The following is a 19,676-nucleotide window of genomic DNA, read 5'->3' on the forward strand; positions in this document are numbered from 1 at the left end:
TAACTTGAGATCTATGTCATATCTACATATGAAATAGTACTGACGTTGGTTAACTTTGTCACCGGAAGCCCAAAGCTATATTCCATCCTCCTTTGGACACAGCAGAGCAGTTAGGTGGGTCTCAGATTCTCTCAGCTGATGTTTCCAAAGTAATGGTCCTGTACTATCAAGACCTATTGAGTTGAATAATTGCAAGTCGTGGAGCCAGAGCCATCAGATTATTGAAGATATTATTCAGTGGTTGATAGCTCACTTACTTATATCACAGTTAGTGTGGCAGGCAATTCTTGCATATAGAATCAGCATGGTGTCAAAGTATATTGGCTAACCCAGGTTTACACACAGTTTATCATAAACCAGAGCCTTATTACGGGAACAAATTAATGTCCAAACAACTGTATATAGCTAGAGTGTTTTTTCTCCCCTTTACAGTGTACTTGGTGAATCATTTATTATATTATGCCAGTGGAGATAAAGTAAAATTTATGTGTCCCACAAGTATTGTTTTCTGTAACAAATAATGCAGATTGAACTATGCATCAAAAAAAAAATCAGGGTTTATAACCTCTTGGAATATATGCAACTTTCTCTGCATGAAAAATGGAAGGTTATAAATCATAGATAACCACATTGTGCAATAAAATATGTGACACTCACTTATATTGGATGGAATTCTGTCCTATTTATTTGCTTGATTGTATTTGGCAACTGTAATCTTTGTGGCATAGCTGGTAAGGCCTTTCATGAAGGACTCAGCTCCAAAAGTATATCAAGATTTATTTTAGTCACCTCTAATTCTCTTCTATTTGGGGCAGAGGACTCATAAATATGGACCGTCCATATTTTGAATTGCTTAGTGATTTAAGCTGAGAAAAGGAAAAGCCAGCTCATATGCCATTAAATTCCATAAAATCTATTAAATCAGACCAAGGAGGATAACATTAGGAAAAGAGTCGATGGTAGCACTGATTTTTTTTGCTTTTGATTTCAATTGAGGAGAAAAATATGAATACAAGAGCTAGTTTTGCTGAAAAAGTTCTCCATTTTCCATAAACAGATGGAAGAAAACATTCATTGTAAGGAAAGAACATACTTTAATCTTTTAATCCTGCTTCTTGATTTTAATAGGCCTGACCAGACTGCTTAGATAATAGGTACTCATTAGGAGATATTTGTGAAATACATCCTACACAAAAAGCCCAAACCTCTGCTAAGTAGAGGCAGGGTAAGATGGTAGATAAGACATAATCCCAGAACTCATGGAGTTGTAAAACTGGGTAAGGAAATAGGGGAGTGTATCTAAAACAAGGCAGAAGATAAGCTTTGCAAGAGGCCTACAAGTAGCCCTATATAATCAGTAGATGTAACTGTCAGATTGTGCTTGTGGTATCTTGTTAGGCTTTTGAAAGAGTTGACTGTTGCTGGGCCACAAAAAATGACATAGAATTTTAACAAATGACAATAGAGTAGGAGATCATTAAAGTTCGAGATTATAGCAAAAGAAAACTCCTAAATGGGAGACATGAAGGGAATTTTAAGTTTTAAGTGCAATTTTAATGATTTTCTTCTTTTGCCCCTCTCTTGTTTCAGCACTTTTATCTGTGACTTAACTCTCTATAGAGGGGGAGCTTGTCATATCTGCACATGATATACAACACAGAAGAATACCAAACACCTGATTAGTAGAGCAGGATCTGAAAAGGTCTTTGCAGATTACAATAATGGTCTCGATATTTGAAAATGAAACGCAACAGGGCAAGTGCAGGGTTCTGCACTTGATTTAAAAATTCTTTTGCAGGGGTTCTGTACGAGAGTGTGGTTTACTGAGACCCGTGACTGTCTCTGGTGGCTCAGTTTCAGCATTTTTCTTAACTAGTTTCTGTGTCCACTGCCTTCCTTGCAACTGCTTCCAAATTAGAGGCCTGCTTTATTTTCCTTTGATAGCTGCCTCTGTCCTGTACTGCATTCCTTGGGGTTCTCACCATATCCCAGCCTTGTTTAAGTCATGGTCTTTCCTGTTGCTTCTTCAATGATACTGTTCTGAAAGTGGTCACTATGGACCTTTGTGTTTCTTTTTAAATATAACACATGTGCTTTATGAAGGAAATTGTTGCAGAATAAGAAGTTGCCCAATGAGGGTGAACTCCATAGTAGATCAGACCCAAAGGCTGGTTCAAGGTCTTGAATGACAGGTTAATGCATCAATAAATAATTAACTAAAAGTAGGAAACCAGCCACACATGGTATGAATGGTATAGCTAAAAAAGGAACTTGCCTAACAGTCCCCTACCCATCTTGGACTTTCAGAACTCTTTCTTGACCCTAGCTCGCTAATAAGTAGGTCAAGAGATTCAGCTGCCATAAAGAGTGTAAGCAGGTTCATTGTTCACTTGAGTGAAACGCTGGAATACAGTGTCTGTAGGAAGTAATGAGAGCCTCCTTGCCCAATTACCATTATTCTCCCCATATGAAAAAGCTTTCTTCCTCCTTGCCTGGAGCCTGTACTTCTGATAGCATTTCCAACAGTGGCAAACAGCAAGGCATAACTCCATTACTCCTGGAACTATTCTTATATATTTATCCCTGCTGATATTTGTGATCTGGAAGAGGTAGTGTGAATACAGATGAGGCTATATGATATGAACATAGGTTTTCCTTGTTTTGTATTGTTTGACCAAATGAAATTCTATGTGAAATAGCAAAACTCCATTATAAAGTGCTGTACTTGACTACAGATTTGGTTTGGTGATCATGTAGGTCGGATCATGTTGCTCATAAATACATATAAACTGCTAATTATCTCATGCCTTCCTAAATCCCTGGCTAGTTAGGGTAATGTAGTGAGAAAAGATATATAAAAATTTTGTAAAGTATAAAGTTCTTCACCAGTATTAGGCTCAATAGAGCAAAAGTTTTCCTAGGTTTTGAAGGTTCAATGGCAAGTCTATTATTTGTTTTAATAAGATACATTCAGTGTGAAAATTCCAAATGAAGAGAAATATGAAATTTATGTCATCTGTGTCTGTATGATTTCAGAGTTTGTCCATGTAAATAAAAGTTTATGACTTGCCCAGGTTCACACAAGTGATTATGCAAAGAACTGGGACTCTTCTTTCTACTAAAACATTTGTCTTTTTGTCCTACCATAAAAATCTTACCAGATTAATAGTACAAAACACTATTTTCCGTGCTTCATTTGTGTTCAGATTCCATTGTGCCAGGTACCAAAACACATTAATGAGGTCATCTAGAAAATGGCCATTGTTTAAGGCTGCAAAATTTCACAACTTATTTTAAATATTTGATAATGATGTAATCTTGCAATTAACATTTACCCTTCTGCCTGTAGTTAATAGTATTTCATTTTCCTTCTAAGTATTCTACAGAACTTTTCAGACTTTTATAAAATTTCCTTTTTCTAGAGTGCAGTAGCCTTAAGGAAAAATAATACTCGGTACAGTTAAGTTGTCTATATTTTACTTGATGTTATCAAGACACCAACCTCACACTCAGTCATATGATCTTGTCATTTTTAATATTATTCAGAGAAAAATTTGGTTGTTTATGTTTTTTGCAAGTGTGTTTTTTAAAATAAAAATAGCAAAATTCCAGTTTGAACTATATATCAATTGGTTATTTTCTTAATTTCTACTGACTCCTTGTACAATGCTTTTGTATCACTTCCAAACTTTTATTCTTAAGATAAGAATGATTGCTTTCACTTTAAAGTTAAGTAAATCAGCAGGAAGGATGAAAACTTTTGTTTATTAAACTATGAAATCTGTAATACTATCAAATAATCTAATTAGGCTGAAAAATGATCATGCATAAATGATTTTATAATAGAGTGGCATTTCACAATGCTAATGAAAAATATATGTTGGGATGATGAAAATATGTAAATAGAAATAATGTGTTTATATATAATATATATAAATAAATATAAAATAATGAAACTATATAAAAATATTTACATATAGAATATTATTCATGTGTACAATATCATATATCAATGTTATAAGGTTATTTAGAGCTATAAATTTCCCTCCGAACAATGATTTTCTGCATCTCTCAATTTTAATGTTACATATTATGTGTAATTTACCTTAAAATATTTTCCAGTTTCTATTGTGATTTATTCTGTGATCTACAGGTGATTCAGAATTAAGCTGTTTAATTTCCAAAAACTGGGGATTTTCTAGTTATTTTTCTTATTAATTTCTAATTTAATTCCACCGAAATTAGTATTGACAACTAGTGACAGAATTTCTCAATTTTTGTCTTATTTATTCCCTGTTCATTTTGCTGGTTAATTATTTAAAATTTTTCATTGGCTCTTTTCATCTTTTTCTTTCAGCATTAAAAGTATACCATTACATTGTCTTCTGCCTTCTACAATTTCTTTTGAAAAGTCAGCTGTTAGTCTTATTGTTGCAACTTTGAAGGTAGTGCTTCTTTTTTTACCTCTGTCAGCTTTTAACTTTTCCTTTTCATTGACTTTATTGTTATGTGTAGTTTTCTAATATTTATTGGGCTTCTCATTCAGTAGGTTTCTTGGATCTGTGGTCTGGGTTGGTATATGTCACCAGATTTGAAAAATTCTAGATATTATCCCTGTAAATATCTCTTCTGCTCTAGTCTCTCTCCTTTACATCTGGACTCCAAATATACATATTACTCTTTTTTTTTTTTTTTTTGGTCCTCTTCTGGTCTCTTTTGTTTCTTTCCCTTCTAATTTTTCTTCATATACCATAATTTGGATAATTTCTACTGACATGTCTAAGGTCACTAATTTATTTTTCTCTTATTTCAAGTTCAATTAATGAGCTCTTACTTTCAGATATTAATTTTTCAACTTCTAGAATTATATTTTGATTATTTTTATAGATTACAGTTTTTAAATTCCTCATACTTTTATTTTGTCCATCTTTTCTATTCTTTTATTTCCCATATTCATCAAAATTATTGTCAATCTCTTGGCTCCTAACTCCAATCACAGTTTCATTTGTGAGTAGATTTCCATGGCTTGTGTTATTTCTTGATTACAAGTCACATTTACCTCATTCTTTTTTTTTTTTAAATAAATTTATTTATTTATATATTTTTGGCTGCATTGGGTCTTCGTTGCTGCACGTGGGCTTTTCTCTAGTTGTGGCGAGCGGGGGTTACTCTTCGTTGTGGTGTGCAGGCTTCTCATTGCAGTGGCTTCTCTTGTTGCAGAGCACAGGCTCTAGGCGCATGGGCTTCAGTAGTTGTGGCTTGCGGGCTCTAGAGTGCAGTCTCAGTAGTTGTGGCACATGGGCTTAGTTGCTCCGCGGCATGTGGGATCTTCCTGGACCAGGGCTCGAACCCTTGTCCCCTGCATTGGCAGGTGGATTCTCAACCACTGCACTACAAGGGAAGCCCTACCTCACTCTTTTTATGTCTAGAAATTTGTAAAATTTTATGCCACATGCTATGTATAAATGAATCACAGAAGCTTCAGATGTTACCTTCCACCAGCTAATATTCACCCTTTCCTCCCTTAATCAGTTAAGAGAGGTGATGTGTCAATTTATTCTAGTCAAAGATAGATTTGGGTCAGAGCTGGGTTGCAATTAGTAAGTCTTAGTCCACCACTAGTTTGTCTCTGTTCCTCAGGTATGGCAGTGCTTTTGATTGAGAATCTGGCTTGTCTCTGTCCCTTCAACTCTAAAAGACAAGGATGCCTTTACAGATTGGAGCTCAGCTCTTTATCTCTGCCCAAGTAGCCTCAAGATAGTTGAACACTCATTTGTGGAAAATATCTGCTGTCTTTAGGAACCATGTCTCCTAAGTACCATGATACAGCAGTAGATTTTACTCTGCTTTGCTCTTTGTAGCCCCAGCCTACCAGAATTCAACAAATGTCTTGTTTGGGGCTCCTCTGGTTTCTAATTCATCAAGCCAGTCTCTTGTTGGTTTCTCTTTTGCATGGTAGGTGCTGTCTTTATGGACTAAGACTTATCCTTAGTTCAACTCAGAATCACTAAATGCCAACAAGTAAAAGTAGCTGGTGATTCTCAATTTATACATTAATTTCTTCTCTCATTGAATGTTTTGGTAATCAGAATATTAAGGTATCCTCCAAGATTATCTACCCCTGCGATAATTGCTCTGCATAGTCCTGAATATGATGAAATTTACTATTAGGACTAGATTATGTTATATGGCATAATTAGATCCAGGTAGACCTAATCTAATCACAAGGGCCCTTTAAAATCACAGAGTTGTTTCTGGCTTGTTGCAGAAGAGGAAATCATAGATAAGCACTCTACCTGACTTGAAGAGGGCAGATATCCATGTTGTAAAGTGCCAATAGAGAGGGGTTCCCTGTGGGGCTGAAGGTGGTCCCTAGCCAAGAGCTACAGAAAAACTAGGACCTCATTTCTACAACCACCATAAAATAAAATAAACCCTCCCAGCAACCAGTGAGGTTGGGAAAGTATTCTGTGCCTCAGGTAAGAACTACATCCCCAGGTGACAGCTTGACTTCAGTCTTGTAAGACCCCAAAAAGCCTTGTCGTGCTGGGCACAGATTTCTGAACTAAAGAACTATGAGCTAAAAATGGTGCTGGTTTAAACCACTAAATTTAAGATAGTAATTTGTTACACAGCTATAGTAAACTAATAAGGAAATTTAATATATTTAGTCCTCCTTATTTATTCAGTTCCTTAATACCTTTAAGAATATATATATTTTCAATTTAATCTGATTTTTTCTATTTATTACAGCAGTAAAATTGGCCTGCTGCTACTTAATACATTTTATTCAGTACATTTTATTCTCACTGCTTCTTTGTAAAGCATATAAATAAGAAGTCGAAGACAATCACTCCCTCATACACAACCCACCAAATATCCTATCTCTAAACTAAATTACAGAAAGTGGAGAACTGTACTAAATGCTTAGCATATTTCTTAAAGTTTTTTTTCATGCTTTTATAAATGTAGATTTGTAGATGGATGAATGATGGAAAATTTCATTGTTAGAAAAGTTAATAGAAAGTGAAAAATTTGGAAAGTGACCATATAGCCTTAAGTCATAATTTAATAGCATAGATACAAACCAAATGATGAAATAATATCTTAAGTTGGCCATGCCAAAGTAAGTGTATGTGCTATATGGGAATTTCAAGTCATGAATAGAAATATTTGTTCATTCAATAAGTAAACATAAAACTATGGCATATAAATATTTTTGCAATAAATGTTTAAGAGAAAAAAAATGAGGTTTCCAAGGTTCCCTGGAGATGATATAAATGGCTGTACTATCACAAAATTGAGCCGTCTTGATTCTTATCAGTAACACTACATTGTTGTAAGATAGATACCAAGTAGTAGTAAAAGTCATTGCTACAATATACTGCTCTGTCAAGAAAATTTTGACTGCTTGCATGAAAATGACACAAAATCCTTAACAAATTGATTTCTTGAAGTTGTACTTCAATGAATAGTTCTCATGACTATATGAAAAGATAACCATGCCTATTATATTTTATTCACTGCCCACCTGAAGTTTGGCAGAATTTGCTTTGTTGTTGACATATTTAAAATGACACACTTAACCTATGTGTTCAATAATTTAAAATGGGAAAGGGGGCAGGTATTAGCATTTATTAAGGGAAATTCTTTTGTGCAATCAACTCTTAGACTTACTTAGCCCAGAAAAATAGTCCATCAGTCAGCGATATCTGTCACATTCTTACTATGTGACAAGCAGTTATTAGCGCTGGGATTCAGAAATTGAAAGACATTCACACAGTCCTTGGCCTTGAGAAGGTTTCAGTATGTGGTTGTTAATAGGCAACAAATGATCACAAACAGAATTTATAGGTAAAGGAAATGTAAAGGAGAAGTACAGTGTGTAATGAGAACCTACAACAAAGTAACATAACTGAGTCTGAGAGTTCAAGAAAGGGTTTCCTGAAGAAGTGAAATATAATTGGGAACTTAAAGGAAAAGATGGTATCATCAAGGCAAAGCATGGTGGTAGGATCGTACCAGACAGAGGAAGCAGCATGCTCAAGTCTTGGTGGTCTTGATGTTGAGAGTGAGGGTGACATCTTCAAAGAACGGTGAGAAGACCAGCACTGAGAGTAATCGGGGGCCAGGTTTTGCAGTCTTGTGACCCTGTTAAGTACCATATTGTGTGGTCCCCAAGTCCAGTGCTACTCAAAGTGTGATCAGAACAGTACTGGTCTCTGAAAAGTTAATAACCAATTCACAATGAAATAAATACAGTCATGAGGAGGAAGAATTTAGAAACTTTTATAGCAACTCAGAACATTAATTTTATGCCCGTTGAATTTAATGACAACTAATTGAAATTTTTATTTTTATATTTTTCTTTTTATTTATATTATTTTTTAATAATTATTTTCTTTGCTATGTATAAAATTATCAGTTCACAATGGATGACAAAAGTTGTGGGTTTTTTTAGGCATATTTTTTATTGTGATTTAAATACACATAACAAAGTGTACCTTTTTTCTTTTAATGTTTCTTTAGTCTCTTTTATTTTATTTTTTTTAACGTCTTTATGGGAGTATAATTGCTTTACAATGGTGTGTTAGTTTCTGCTGTATAACAAAGTGAATCAGCTATACATATACATATATCCCCATATCTCCTCCCTCTTGTGTCTCCCTCCCATCCTCCCCATCCCATCCCTCTAGGTGGTCACAAAGCACCGAGCTGATCTCCCTGTGCTATGCGGCTGCTTCCCACTAGCTATCTGTTTTACAGTTGGTAGTGTATCTATGTCCATGCCAAAGTTTTAATGGTCCTTTATGACAAGCCATTTGAGAAGTGTTGCCTTAAAATAATTCTAATTCTCAGTGATATTGACACTATAATTAACCTGATCAAATGAACTGTAAGTTGATAATGGCGAGTAGGAAAAGAAAATGCTAATATATAGCTGCTTTAAAACTTATAAGACACTTTCCAGTTTATGAAATACAAACACATTTTTTAATACACACACAAACCTTGTAAGATTGGCAGGGTTCATATTTGATCTAAGGCCACACATCTAGTAAATGAGACCCTGCCATCTTGGTTTTGTTGATGGCTAACCTTCAGGATTTATGTAGCTGTGTAGTCCGCTCACAATCACATGGTTCTTATTCATTTTCATCCATCTAAGCTCTTCAAGAGCTGCTAACAAGCTGAAAAATTAAGTGAAGGTGTATCTTTTCGCTTTCAAGTTGTTCAATGTCCAAGTACTAAAGATCTCAAACGTGTTGCAGGGGCCTCACACCAGCAAAGAAGGAGAGAGAGAACTAAACAATCAGCACCCAGATAACTGAAAATTGACAGTACAAATTTGTCTTCTACTCCCTCTGGAGCAAAAAAAAACATGTCCTTGATCAGCAACAAGGAGATCTGTTAGCTTTTTAATACAGTACACCAGTTATATTTTATGTCTCCAAGGATGTGAAATTGAGGGACTTTCATTCATCATCTGTGCAGAAGATCCTGATGTAAATCCTTCACACATTGCTTGATTAACAACTACAGAAATACATTTTGTTTAGGGAATCCCTACAACACTTGACCTTCATCCCACAGTCAATACTATATCCCCGTGGCATCTTGTTAAAAAAGAATGAAAGAAAACAAGCCAATTTATTAACAGAGAAAAATGATTAGCCATGAGTATGAAAAATACATGTAGAATAGGATACTCTGGAGATTTCATTCCAATTCACCAGTGTTTAGGATGCAAACCAAGTAATCCAAACATAATTAATTTCTCCAGTTAGAAGTGCCTGCTTTTGAAAGAAATACACCACACCTAGATTATAGCATACTTACTTAAAAAAATCACTCTATACAGTCTGATAGAGATGGATCTACCAGATTCTACAACCTTGGGAAAATTGCTATTTTTCTCTAATCCTTCATTTTATGCTCATAAAATAGAACCATCTACCTCATGGTATAAATGAGAGCATGCTTGTAAGACACTTTATCTTACTAACACCATAAGAGTTATAGTAGTATTAGCACTGTTTCTGTGGTTATTATTATCTATTACTTCAGTAATTTATCAATTCTAAGACACATTTTTTTTACCTTTTTTGTATTTCTGAAATCAGGATATATCTTACAGTCAGTCATAGTTTAATTGTCATCTTTTTCTTTTCTTAGTGCTGCAAAAATGATGCATTATAACACATGGTATTATAATTGTTATTATTGTTATTATTATTATTATTTGGAAACCACATTAATCCTTTTAGGCCATGAAAGTGTTAACTAGAATCTTTAAGCAGTATATTACTAAATAGCACCTTAGTTGCTTAAAACTTCAAAGCAATCTGTTTTTGAATTTTATCGCTCACATTTCATGCACTAAATTTTACTGCGTATTGAGAAGGCTAAGGTCCATCTTCTTACCATGAATTAAGTAAAGTTTGAAAAGTATTTAATGAGTCTTATTGTTAGATGCTATGAGGAATACAAGATACAAAATGTATGCACATGCCTACGTATGACATACAAGCTAAAATAGTTTTATAATCACATTAGGCATTAAATCAAGATTTGTGAAAAATATCCAAAGGGAGAAAGTAAAATTACCTACATGGGTGAGTAACTTTGAAAAAGTTTAAACAGAGACTGTGTATGTTCATTAGAACCACGTAATGTTAAAGCTGGAAGGGATACTAGAAACCAGCCATTGCATGAAGGCAATGGGCAAGGCATCTGGTCTATTCACCATCCTTCAAGAGGACGCCTCTGAGCCCAGGAGAACTAGGTGAGATTCACTACGCCATCTGCCTTAGATTTGACAGACACAGAGAGCAAGCCCCCATTTTCTGACTCTGGATCCAGAGCAGAGCACAAAGGACGTTAATGCTGCGTGTGGGTATGCTAGATGCCATGCTGGAGGAATAGAAGCAAAGCTAGTCTCTGTGTAGCTGTGTCTAATTAAAATTAAAGGGGGCTCAATTACTACAAGGAAGAATAAAAAGAGAATGAACAGTGGAGGAATGTTAGGAATTAGCCACAGGGCCTCTGGGGTTCAGGCTCAAAGACGAGAAAGAGAATGTCATTATGTCAAAGCATGTGAAAATTGCTGATTTTTGTATGTAAACAGTGGCTGAGTATCGATGAATTTGTATGGTGGATCCTAGTACATTATTGCAGACAGAAATAGTCAAGAAAAAAAATGGATTTATTAGCGCCTGGTCGCTCATCTGACCTCATTTTTTTTTTTTTTTGTATTTGGATGGGGTCCCTATAAACAGGGTAGTTAGAGAGAGAATCTTAAGGAGGTGTCTCCATGAATGACTGTGTGACTCACAGAGGCGAGGAGATCCCACATGGTCAGCTCCTGGTGACAACATAGACTACAGAGTAGGGGGAGGAGTGTTCTTCCTAAATCCGCATGGAGCCAACATCAGGCAGGAACTCTTGGCACAGACACAGATATTCTCACATTGGGCTGTATCAGTAGTGGCAGCAGCAAAGGGGTTTTGAACAGAAAGTATTTAAGACTGGGAAGCTGAAACAACAGAGGAATCAAAGCAAATGCTAGTCGTTCCAAAAATAATGGGGACTCTGCAACAGGTGGAGTGTCCTTGAAGATTATGAGGGAGCAGGAGACATTGCATTTGGATTATCAGTGTCATTGCCAACATATCCTCATCTACATATTGGAATATGCTCAAATTCTCTCTCTCTCTCTCTCTCTCTCTCACACACACACACACATGCACATGCACCCCTACCTACACAAAACAGGAAGGAGATATACCCAAATGTTGCCAATGGTTATTTTTGAATTGTAGGATTATAGGCTTCCATCCTCTTGCTTGTCAGTGTTTTCTATATTTTATATAGTGAATCTATGGTACTTTTAATCTTAAACTATACATGTTAACATTTTAATAGAGTTGTACCCACCGTTACGGGATTTTTTTTTAATTCTATTTTTAAAATTACAAAGGCTATAATGTGAAGACTATACTAACATCTGAATTTCTGTTCAGATTTGAATGCCACTATATCCTGAGAGCATTGAACACAGGGTATTATACCTGCCTAATACATTTACAATTTTATTGCTGATATACATTCTCTATGCTAATCTGCAGGAGGCATTATTACCGCCGTATTTTGTAAATAATGCTCTTGTTTGTAGCATTGTTGAGCTGAAATATAAGAACTTGAAAAATATTTTAGTTTTTAAATTTTTCTTCTTTTAATGCTGCTTTTGGTGCTTTATAAAGATCTCAACTGCGTTTTATTTTAGCATTCACTACACATAAATATGGAAAAGTGCAAGAAATCTAATTAGATATGCTATGTTATATTTACACAGTGCTTGCAGCTATAGTGTGCATGCTATAACAACACGTTGGTCAGGTAAATCATGAAAGTTTATGCAGTCATTCAACAAATATATACAGTGAGCACCTACTATGAGCAAGCAATAATGACCTTCATTGAAAAAGAAGATTTATATTTAAATGGAATTCTAGCTGTCTAAAACAATGAGAAGCAGCATAGAATGCTAGTTAAGAACACAGAACAGAAGAGTAAGTCTACCTAGCTTCCAGATATTAGCTACGTCACTTAACAGGCGATGTGTGAACATGAGCATAGTACTTAATCTCTATATGTCTCAGGTTGTGTATATGTAAAATGAGGATAATAATATTATCCACATGGTTGGGTTGTAATGATCAAATGAGATAAACTGTGTGTTTTGCATATAGTAAAAGCTATGTTATTATCTTTTTTTTTCCCTGATGGACTTAAGTTTTTGTTGAATTTCTATACAGACCTACCTATTATCCAGAAGAAATAATGATGAAGGGAGAAATGTAATTAGAGAGTCATGGCATTTCAGAGCTAGAAGAGAACTTATTAATTACGTACCTAAATCCCACCAAAGTACAACTGAGAACACAAAGGCACAGAGCTACAAAATCAAATAATTAGGAAGTTCCCAAGCATGATAAAATCCCAGTTTTATAACTCCCTGATCAATATATCAATAAATGCCAACTCTAAGTCCATTCATTCATTCTGCAAACATTTATTTACTTATTTACTTATTTATTTATTTATTTATTTATTTTAAACATCTTTATTGATGTTTATTGAAGTATAATTGCCTTACAATGCTGTGTTAGCTTCTGCTTTATAACAAAGTGAATCAGTTATACACATACAATATGTTCCCATATCTCTTCCCTCTTGCATCTCCCTCCCTCCCACCCTCCCCATCCCACCCCTCTAGGTGGTCACAAAGCACCAAGCTGATCTCCCTGTGCTATGTGGCTGCTTCCCACTAGCTATCTATTTTACATTTGGTAGTGTATATATACCCATGACACTCTCTCACTCTGTCCCATCTTACCCTCCCCCCTCCCCATATCCTCAAGTCCATTCTCTAGTAGGTCTGTGTCTTTATTCCCGTCTTGCCACTAGGTTCTTCATGGCCTTTTTTTTTTTTTTTTTCCTTGGATTCCGTATATATGTGTTAGCATACTGTATTTGTTTTTCTCTTTCTGACTTACTTCACTCTGTATGACAGACTCTAACTCCATCCACCTCATTACAAATACCTCCATTTCATTTCTTTTTATGGCTGAGTAATATTCCATTGTATATATGTGCCACATCTTCTGTATCCATTCATCTGTCGATGGACATTTAGGTTGCTTCCATGTCCTGGCTATTGTAAATAGAGCTGCAATGAACATTTTGGTACATGACTCTTTTTGAACTATGGTTTTCTCAGGGTATATGCCCAGTAGTGGGATTGCTGGGTCGTATGGTAGTTCTATTTGTAGTTTTTTAAGGAAACTCCATACTGTTCTCCATAGTGGCTGTATCAATTTACATTCCCACCAACAGTGCAAGAGTTGTTCCCTTTCCTCCACACCCTCTCCAGCATTTTTTTTTTTTTATGGTTTATAACCTCTCCAGCATTTATTGTTTCTAGATTTTTTGATGATGGCCATTCTGACCGGTGTGAGATGATATCTCATTGTAGTTTTGATTTGCATTTCTCTAATGATTAATGATGTTGAGCATTCTTTCATGTGTCTGTTGGCAATCTGTATATCTTCTTTGGAGAAATGTCTGTTTAGGTCTTCTGCCCATTTTTGGATTGGGTTGTTCGTTTTTTTGTTATTGAGCTGCATGAGCTGCTTGTAAATCTTGGAGATTAATCCTTTGTCAGTTGCTTCATTTGCAAATATTTTCTCCCATTCTGAGGGTTGTCTTTTGGTCTTGTTTATGGTTTCCTTTGCTGTGCAAAAGCTTTTAAGTTTCATTAGGTCCCATTTGTTTATTTGTGTTCTTATTTCCATTTCTCTGGGAGCTGGGTCAAAAAGAATCTTGCTGTGATGTATGTCATAGAGTGTTCTGCCTATGTTTTCCTCTAAGAGTTTGATAGTGTCTGGCCTTACACTTAGGTCTTTAATCCATTTTGAGTTTATTTTTGTGCATGGTGTCAGGGAGTGTTCTAATTTCATACTTTTACATGTATCCGTCCAATTTTCCCAGCACCACTTATTGAAGAGGCTGTCTTTTCTCCACTGTATATGCTTGCCTCCTTTATCAAAGATAAGGTGACCATATGTGTGTGGGTTTATCTCTGGGCTTTCTATCCTGTTCCATTGATCTATATTTCTGTTTTTGTGCCAGTACCAAACTGTCTTGATTACTGTAGCTTTGTAATATAGTCTGAAGTCAGGGAGCCTGATTCCCCCAGCTCCATTTTTCGTTCTCTGCAAACATTTATTAAACAGCACTTCCTTTATGCCAAGCACTATGGTAAATGCACATGACACTAGGACAAATCATATAGGTTACATACCTTCTAAATAGCTACAGTCTAGTAGGGGAGAACATGTAAAAGCAATTGAGTTTCATCTGTGCTCTGATAAAATATGTGTTGGTAGCAGAATGGAGACATTGAACAATTCTATTTAGGAGTTCTAGAAATGCTTTATACAAAATGAAAATCTTGATTATGAATGTTGAATAAAGATTCAGAAAGCAGGTCTATGTGTCTAAAGCATCAGGTGTGGAGTTGAAAGGATTCACTAAAAGATAAATGTAAAAGATAGTGAGTGACTGGATCATAAAAGACCTTGTATTCCATGATGTATAGTTTTGATTTTTTTTCTAGAATAATAATTAGGGAATAAATTAAGTGGAAAATAAATGAATATTTAAAGATATAGTAGAGTAATGTCATATAAAGAGGAAAGAACTGTAGTTTAGATTAAAAAGACTCACTGTAGGGCTTCTCTGGTAGTGCAGTGGTTAAGAATCCACCTGCCAATGCGGGGTACTTGGGTTCGAGCCCTGGTCCCGGAAATCCCACATGCCACGGAGCAACAAAGCCCATGAGCCACATCTACTGAAACCCGCACACCTAGAGCCCATGCTCCGCAACAAGAGAAGCCACCGCAATGAGAAGCCCTTCGCACAACGAAGAGTAGCCCCCACTCGCTGCAACTAGAGGAAACCCGCACACAGCAACAAAGATCCAATGCAGCCAAAAATAAATAAAATAAAATAAATAAATTTTTTAAAAATTTTAAGAAAAAGGACTCACTGTATAGGAGGCAAAATGAATATATAGAGATAAAAATTATAAACAACCTTAATGAAATTATCTCATTTCAAGGATTTAAAAAGTACCGTAAAGGCATCAGGTCAGAAAACAAGTGTAAGGTTACTAACAACAACAGCAAAAAGTATAGGTTATCATGATTCTATAGCTCTGCAACAGTAATACTACAAAACAAGAGGCTAGGTGTTCAGGGTGAAGGCTGAAAGCTTGTATCAACAAAGGCTGTACTCAAACATATTATTATTATAGTCTGAAGGCAGAACAAGACAAAACAAAAAATCTTGGATATAGAAAAATGCAGGAAATAAACTAGGAAGAGCTCCTGATAAAAATTACCCAGGGACAAATTTCAAGTAATCCAAAAATGAATCAAAATAAAGAACACACAAAGAAGCAACTTAAATATAAAATTAACTGTAATGACTTGTATAATTATGGATATAAATTAGAACTCATCTTAATGAAAAAAGAAAAACATACTATATTTAAGTATAAGATAATCAGATAAATATATAAACTAAACCGTGAATATCATACCAAAAAACTGGTAGTTCAACAAAAGTAGAGTGAAGACTGAGAGGGAAGAGGGCATTCATCCTGACACTGATAGGAATATATAATAGTAATAATTAGTAAAATTTAAAACAGGCTTTAGACTGTTAAAGGATGACATGACCATCACTGAGGAACTAAAAAAAAAATTCTGAAGATGATTTTATTGCTTATTACAGTATAGAAGAATATTGATAATCAGGTGCAATCTTTCCAGGCAGAGAAGACTACTAATCATACATGAGAATTTTAAGAATCATAGAGTCCAGAGATTGGTGGAATCTCAGAGGTGCACATGGGATGACATCATCGGTAAAATCATAGTTACTTGGATGAAACTGTTTTTGATTGCGTGGCACTTAGTGGCATATATATTAGAGTGAATGTGTTTCTGATTGACTGACTTTTGGAAGGAAGGGGCTGTCACTGATACATTGGCTTTTAATATATTATTGATCAATTGAACAGCTTTAAAATGATTATTATGCTACTTGGACCATGACTACCAAACAGTCCGTCTTTTCCTTTTTTATTGTGTCTCTCAAGTTATCAAAGGGAAAAAATTAGATTGAAAAATATAAACATTATCAAAAAAGTGTATAAAACAGAAAATGTAAGATAAAGTAACAGATCAAATATTTTTGTTACTTTCACTGGTAATGAAATGAATATTCTTATTGAAAGAAAATTCTTCTCATCAGTAGGGGAATGCCAGTTCTGAAAATGGCAGAAAAGGTTGTGTTACATTAATCCTGTGACCACTGTGTATAAATTCTGCACAAAATATTAAAATAAATACCTAAAGCTACCAATAAACAAACAGCCAGAAACTGTAGAGGACATAATTCTTGAGAGAAAGAATGCCATGTTTAAATAGCTTTTTCCTTAAAAGCATTTCCTAGTGTTCTACCACAGAGTGAGATTACAGTTCAAACAGAAATGGGCTGAAGAGAAAATAGTTAGATCTTAGTGCTATCAGAGTAGCTGGGAATTGGAGGAAACTCCTGGAAAGGAAGAAGCCATAGAGGGGAAATTCTAAACTCTGCATGTCACTGCTTCAGATTCTTGGACAATATTTAAAAATATGTATGCTGAGGGAGGATTCAAGAAGCCTAGAAGAAAGCAGTATGCAAGAGCAGAGATTTCAGCAGTTGCCTGCATCTAGGAAGACAGAGTTTACAAATCAAGTTCCAACAAGTTTGTTGAATAGCTTTTTGAATGCTGTAGGCTTTCCCTTGACACCTCAGTAGAACCATATCTTACAAGTTAGCTCAGGACTCAGAACTACATACCTTATGTGTAAAATTAAAACCAAAATTTACCCATTATAACTAAGTTTAAAACCAAGTCTCTCTAGGATCAAAGTGATCTACCAGTAATTTAACTGCCTGCAAGTATAAAACCCTATATTCTTTAGAGGCAGATAATATTCAGAGGCTCTACAGTATATCATTCATATTGCCCATGATATGCAGTGATAAAGAAATTACTACACATACAAAGCATAAGAAAAATGTGGCAAATAATTTGGATAAGAAAGCAGTCAATAGAAGATCAACAGATGTCCCAGATGTATAATTTAGTAGCTATTATAAATAAGTTTAAAAATCTGTAAGAGGACAGAGCTAATAAAATGATGAGAAACACCATTAGAGACATGACAGTATCAAAAAGCCAAATGAATCTTCTAGAATTTGAAAAAAAATTTGGATTGACCTAACAAAAAACTGGTCACATCAGAAGAAAATATCACTGAATCTGAAGAGAAGTCATTATAAATTAAACGCAGAAAATAAAGACGGAAAGAAAATAAAATTTCAGTGACATTTAGGACAGTATCAAACAATCTAACTGATGTGTAATTTGAATCACAGAAGGATAGAAAAAATGGGGCAGAAAAAAATATTTGAAGATACAATGGAGGAACATTTTCCAAATTCACTGAAAAATATAAATTTACAGATTTAATAACTTCAGTAAACCCCAAGCAGTTGAAATACATATGAAAGCACATCAAAAGTGAAAATGCCAGAAAAAAAGAGAAAATGTTAAAGTCAGCCAGCATAAAAGAAACATATTTCTTTTGTTCATATTGGAACAGGGATAAGAATAATGGTTGACTTCATCAGAAACATAAGAGTCCAGAAAATAGTACAATAACATCTTTAAAAAGTGCTGAACAGAAAAAAAATCTGTCAACCTAAAATTCTGTATGCAGTAAAAATAACCTTCAAGAAAAGGTGAAATTAATATATTGTAAGATAAATGAAAGCTGGAAGAATTTTCACCAGCATAAAATAAATGTACAAAAAGAAATGCTAAATAAAATTTTTCAACCAGAAAACCTAATGATACCAGATGGAAATTTATAGCTGTGGGAAGGAATGAATAGCATCAGAAAGAAACATTATACAAATTATAATGACTAGTAATTTCTTTTCTTATACTGAAAAAAATATATATTCTGGGATTTTGTAACACATAAAAGTAATATATATATATGATAACAATAGCACAGAGGAAGAAGAGAGAATAACTGAATAATAATCCAATTATATGGAAAGTGGTACAATCTTAATTCATGGTAGTCTATGATAAATTAAGCCATATCTCCCAAAATAGAAAGAATAGTTGAAAAGTCATTTGAAGAATTAAAATATAATCATAAAAAACACTCAGTTCATCCAAAGAAGGCAGGAAACGAGGAACAAAGGGGACAAAGAGGAAAACTTACTATTTTTTATAATTGCATTTACTATAAATGGACAAAACGTTTTTATCAAAGGCAGTGTTTGTCAGACTAAGTAGAAATATCAGGAAACATCTCTAAGCTACTTACAAGATATGCAATTTAAATATATAGACACAAAAATGTTGGAAGTATATGAAAAAGTATATACCATGAAAACATTAAGAAAGCTGGTGTGGTTTTAGTTATAGCAGATGAAGGAGACTTCAGGACAAGGAATATTGTGAGATAAAGAGAACCTTTTCATAATGATAAAAAGCATCAGTTCAACAGGAAGGCATAACAATTCTAAACATGTGTGCAATTCAGAAGAGAAACTCTTAAATGTATTAGGCAAACTGACAGAACTAGGGGAGACATAAACAAATTTAAAATTAAATGTGGAAGTTTCCATACTTTTCTCTTCATTTTTTATAAAAGAAGTAGACAAAAAAGAAAATTTGAAAGCCTAGAGAACATGTAAATAACATTCCTAACAAAATAATCTAAGAAATATTTATGTAAGTCATAGACAGGACATGACATTTGAAGGTCTTGAGTGTGAGACTTTACAAGGTGTGTGAGGAAGAAAGGGTACTCAAAAGTATAGGAAGTGGGATTGGAAAGGTACAGAAGAATGAATGAGACTGCATGTTCTAGGAACAGCCCCAAATGCTCAGGTAACAAAATTAGACATGAATCTGGAAAAGTAGGTAAAGATCCCCATAGAATTTGGCATTAGAGAGCCATGAGCGATTTTTAAGG

This window comes from Balaenoptera musculus, chromosome 11, assembly GCF_009873245.2.
Source record: "Balaenoptera musculus isolate JJ_BM4_2016_0621 chromosome 11, mBalMus1.pri.v3, whole genome shotgun sequence".
Classification (NCBI taxonomy): Eukaryota; Metazoa; Chordata; class Mammalia; order Artiodactyla; family Balaenopteridae; genus Balaenoptera; species Balaenoptera musculus.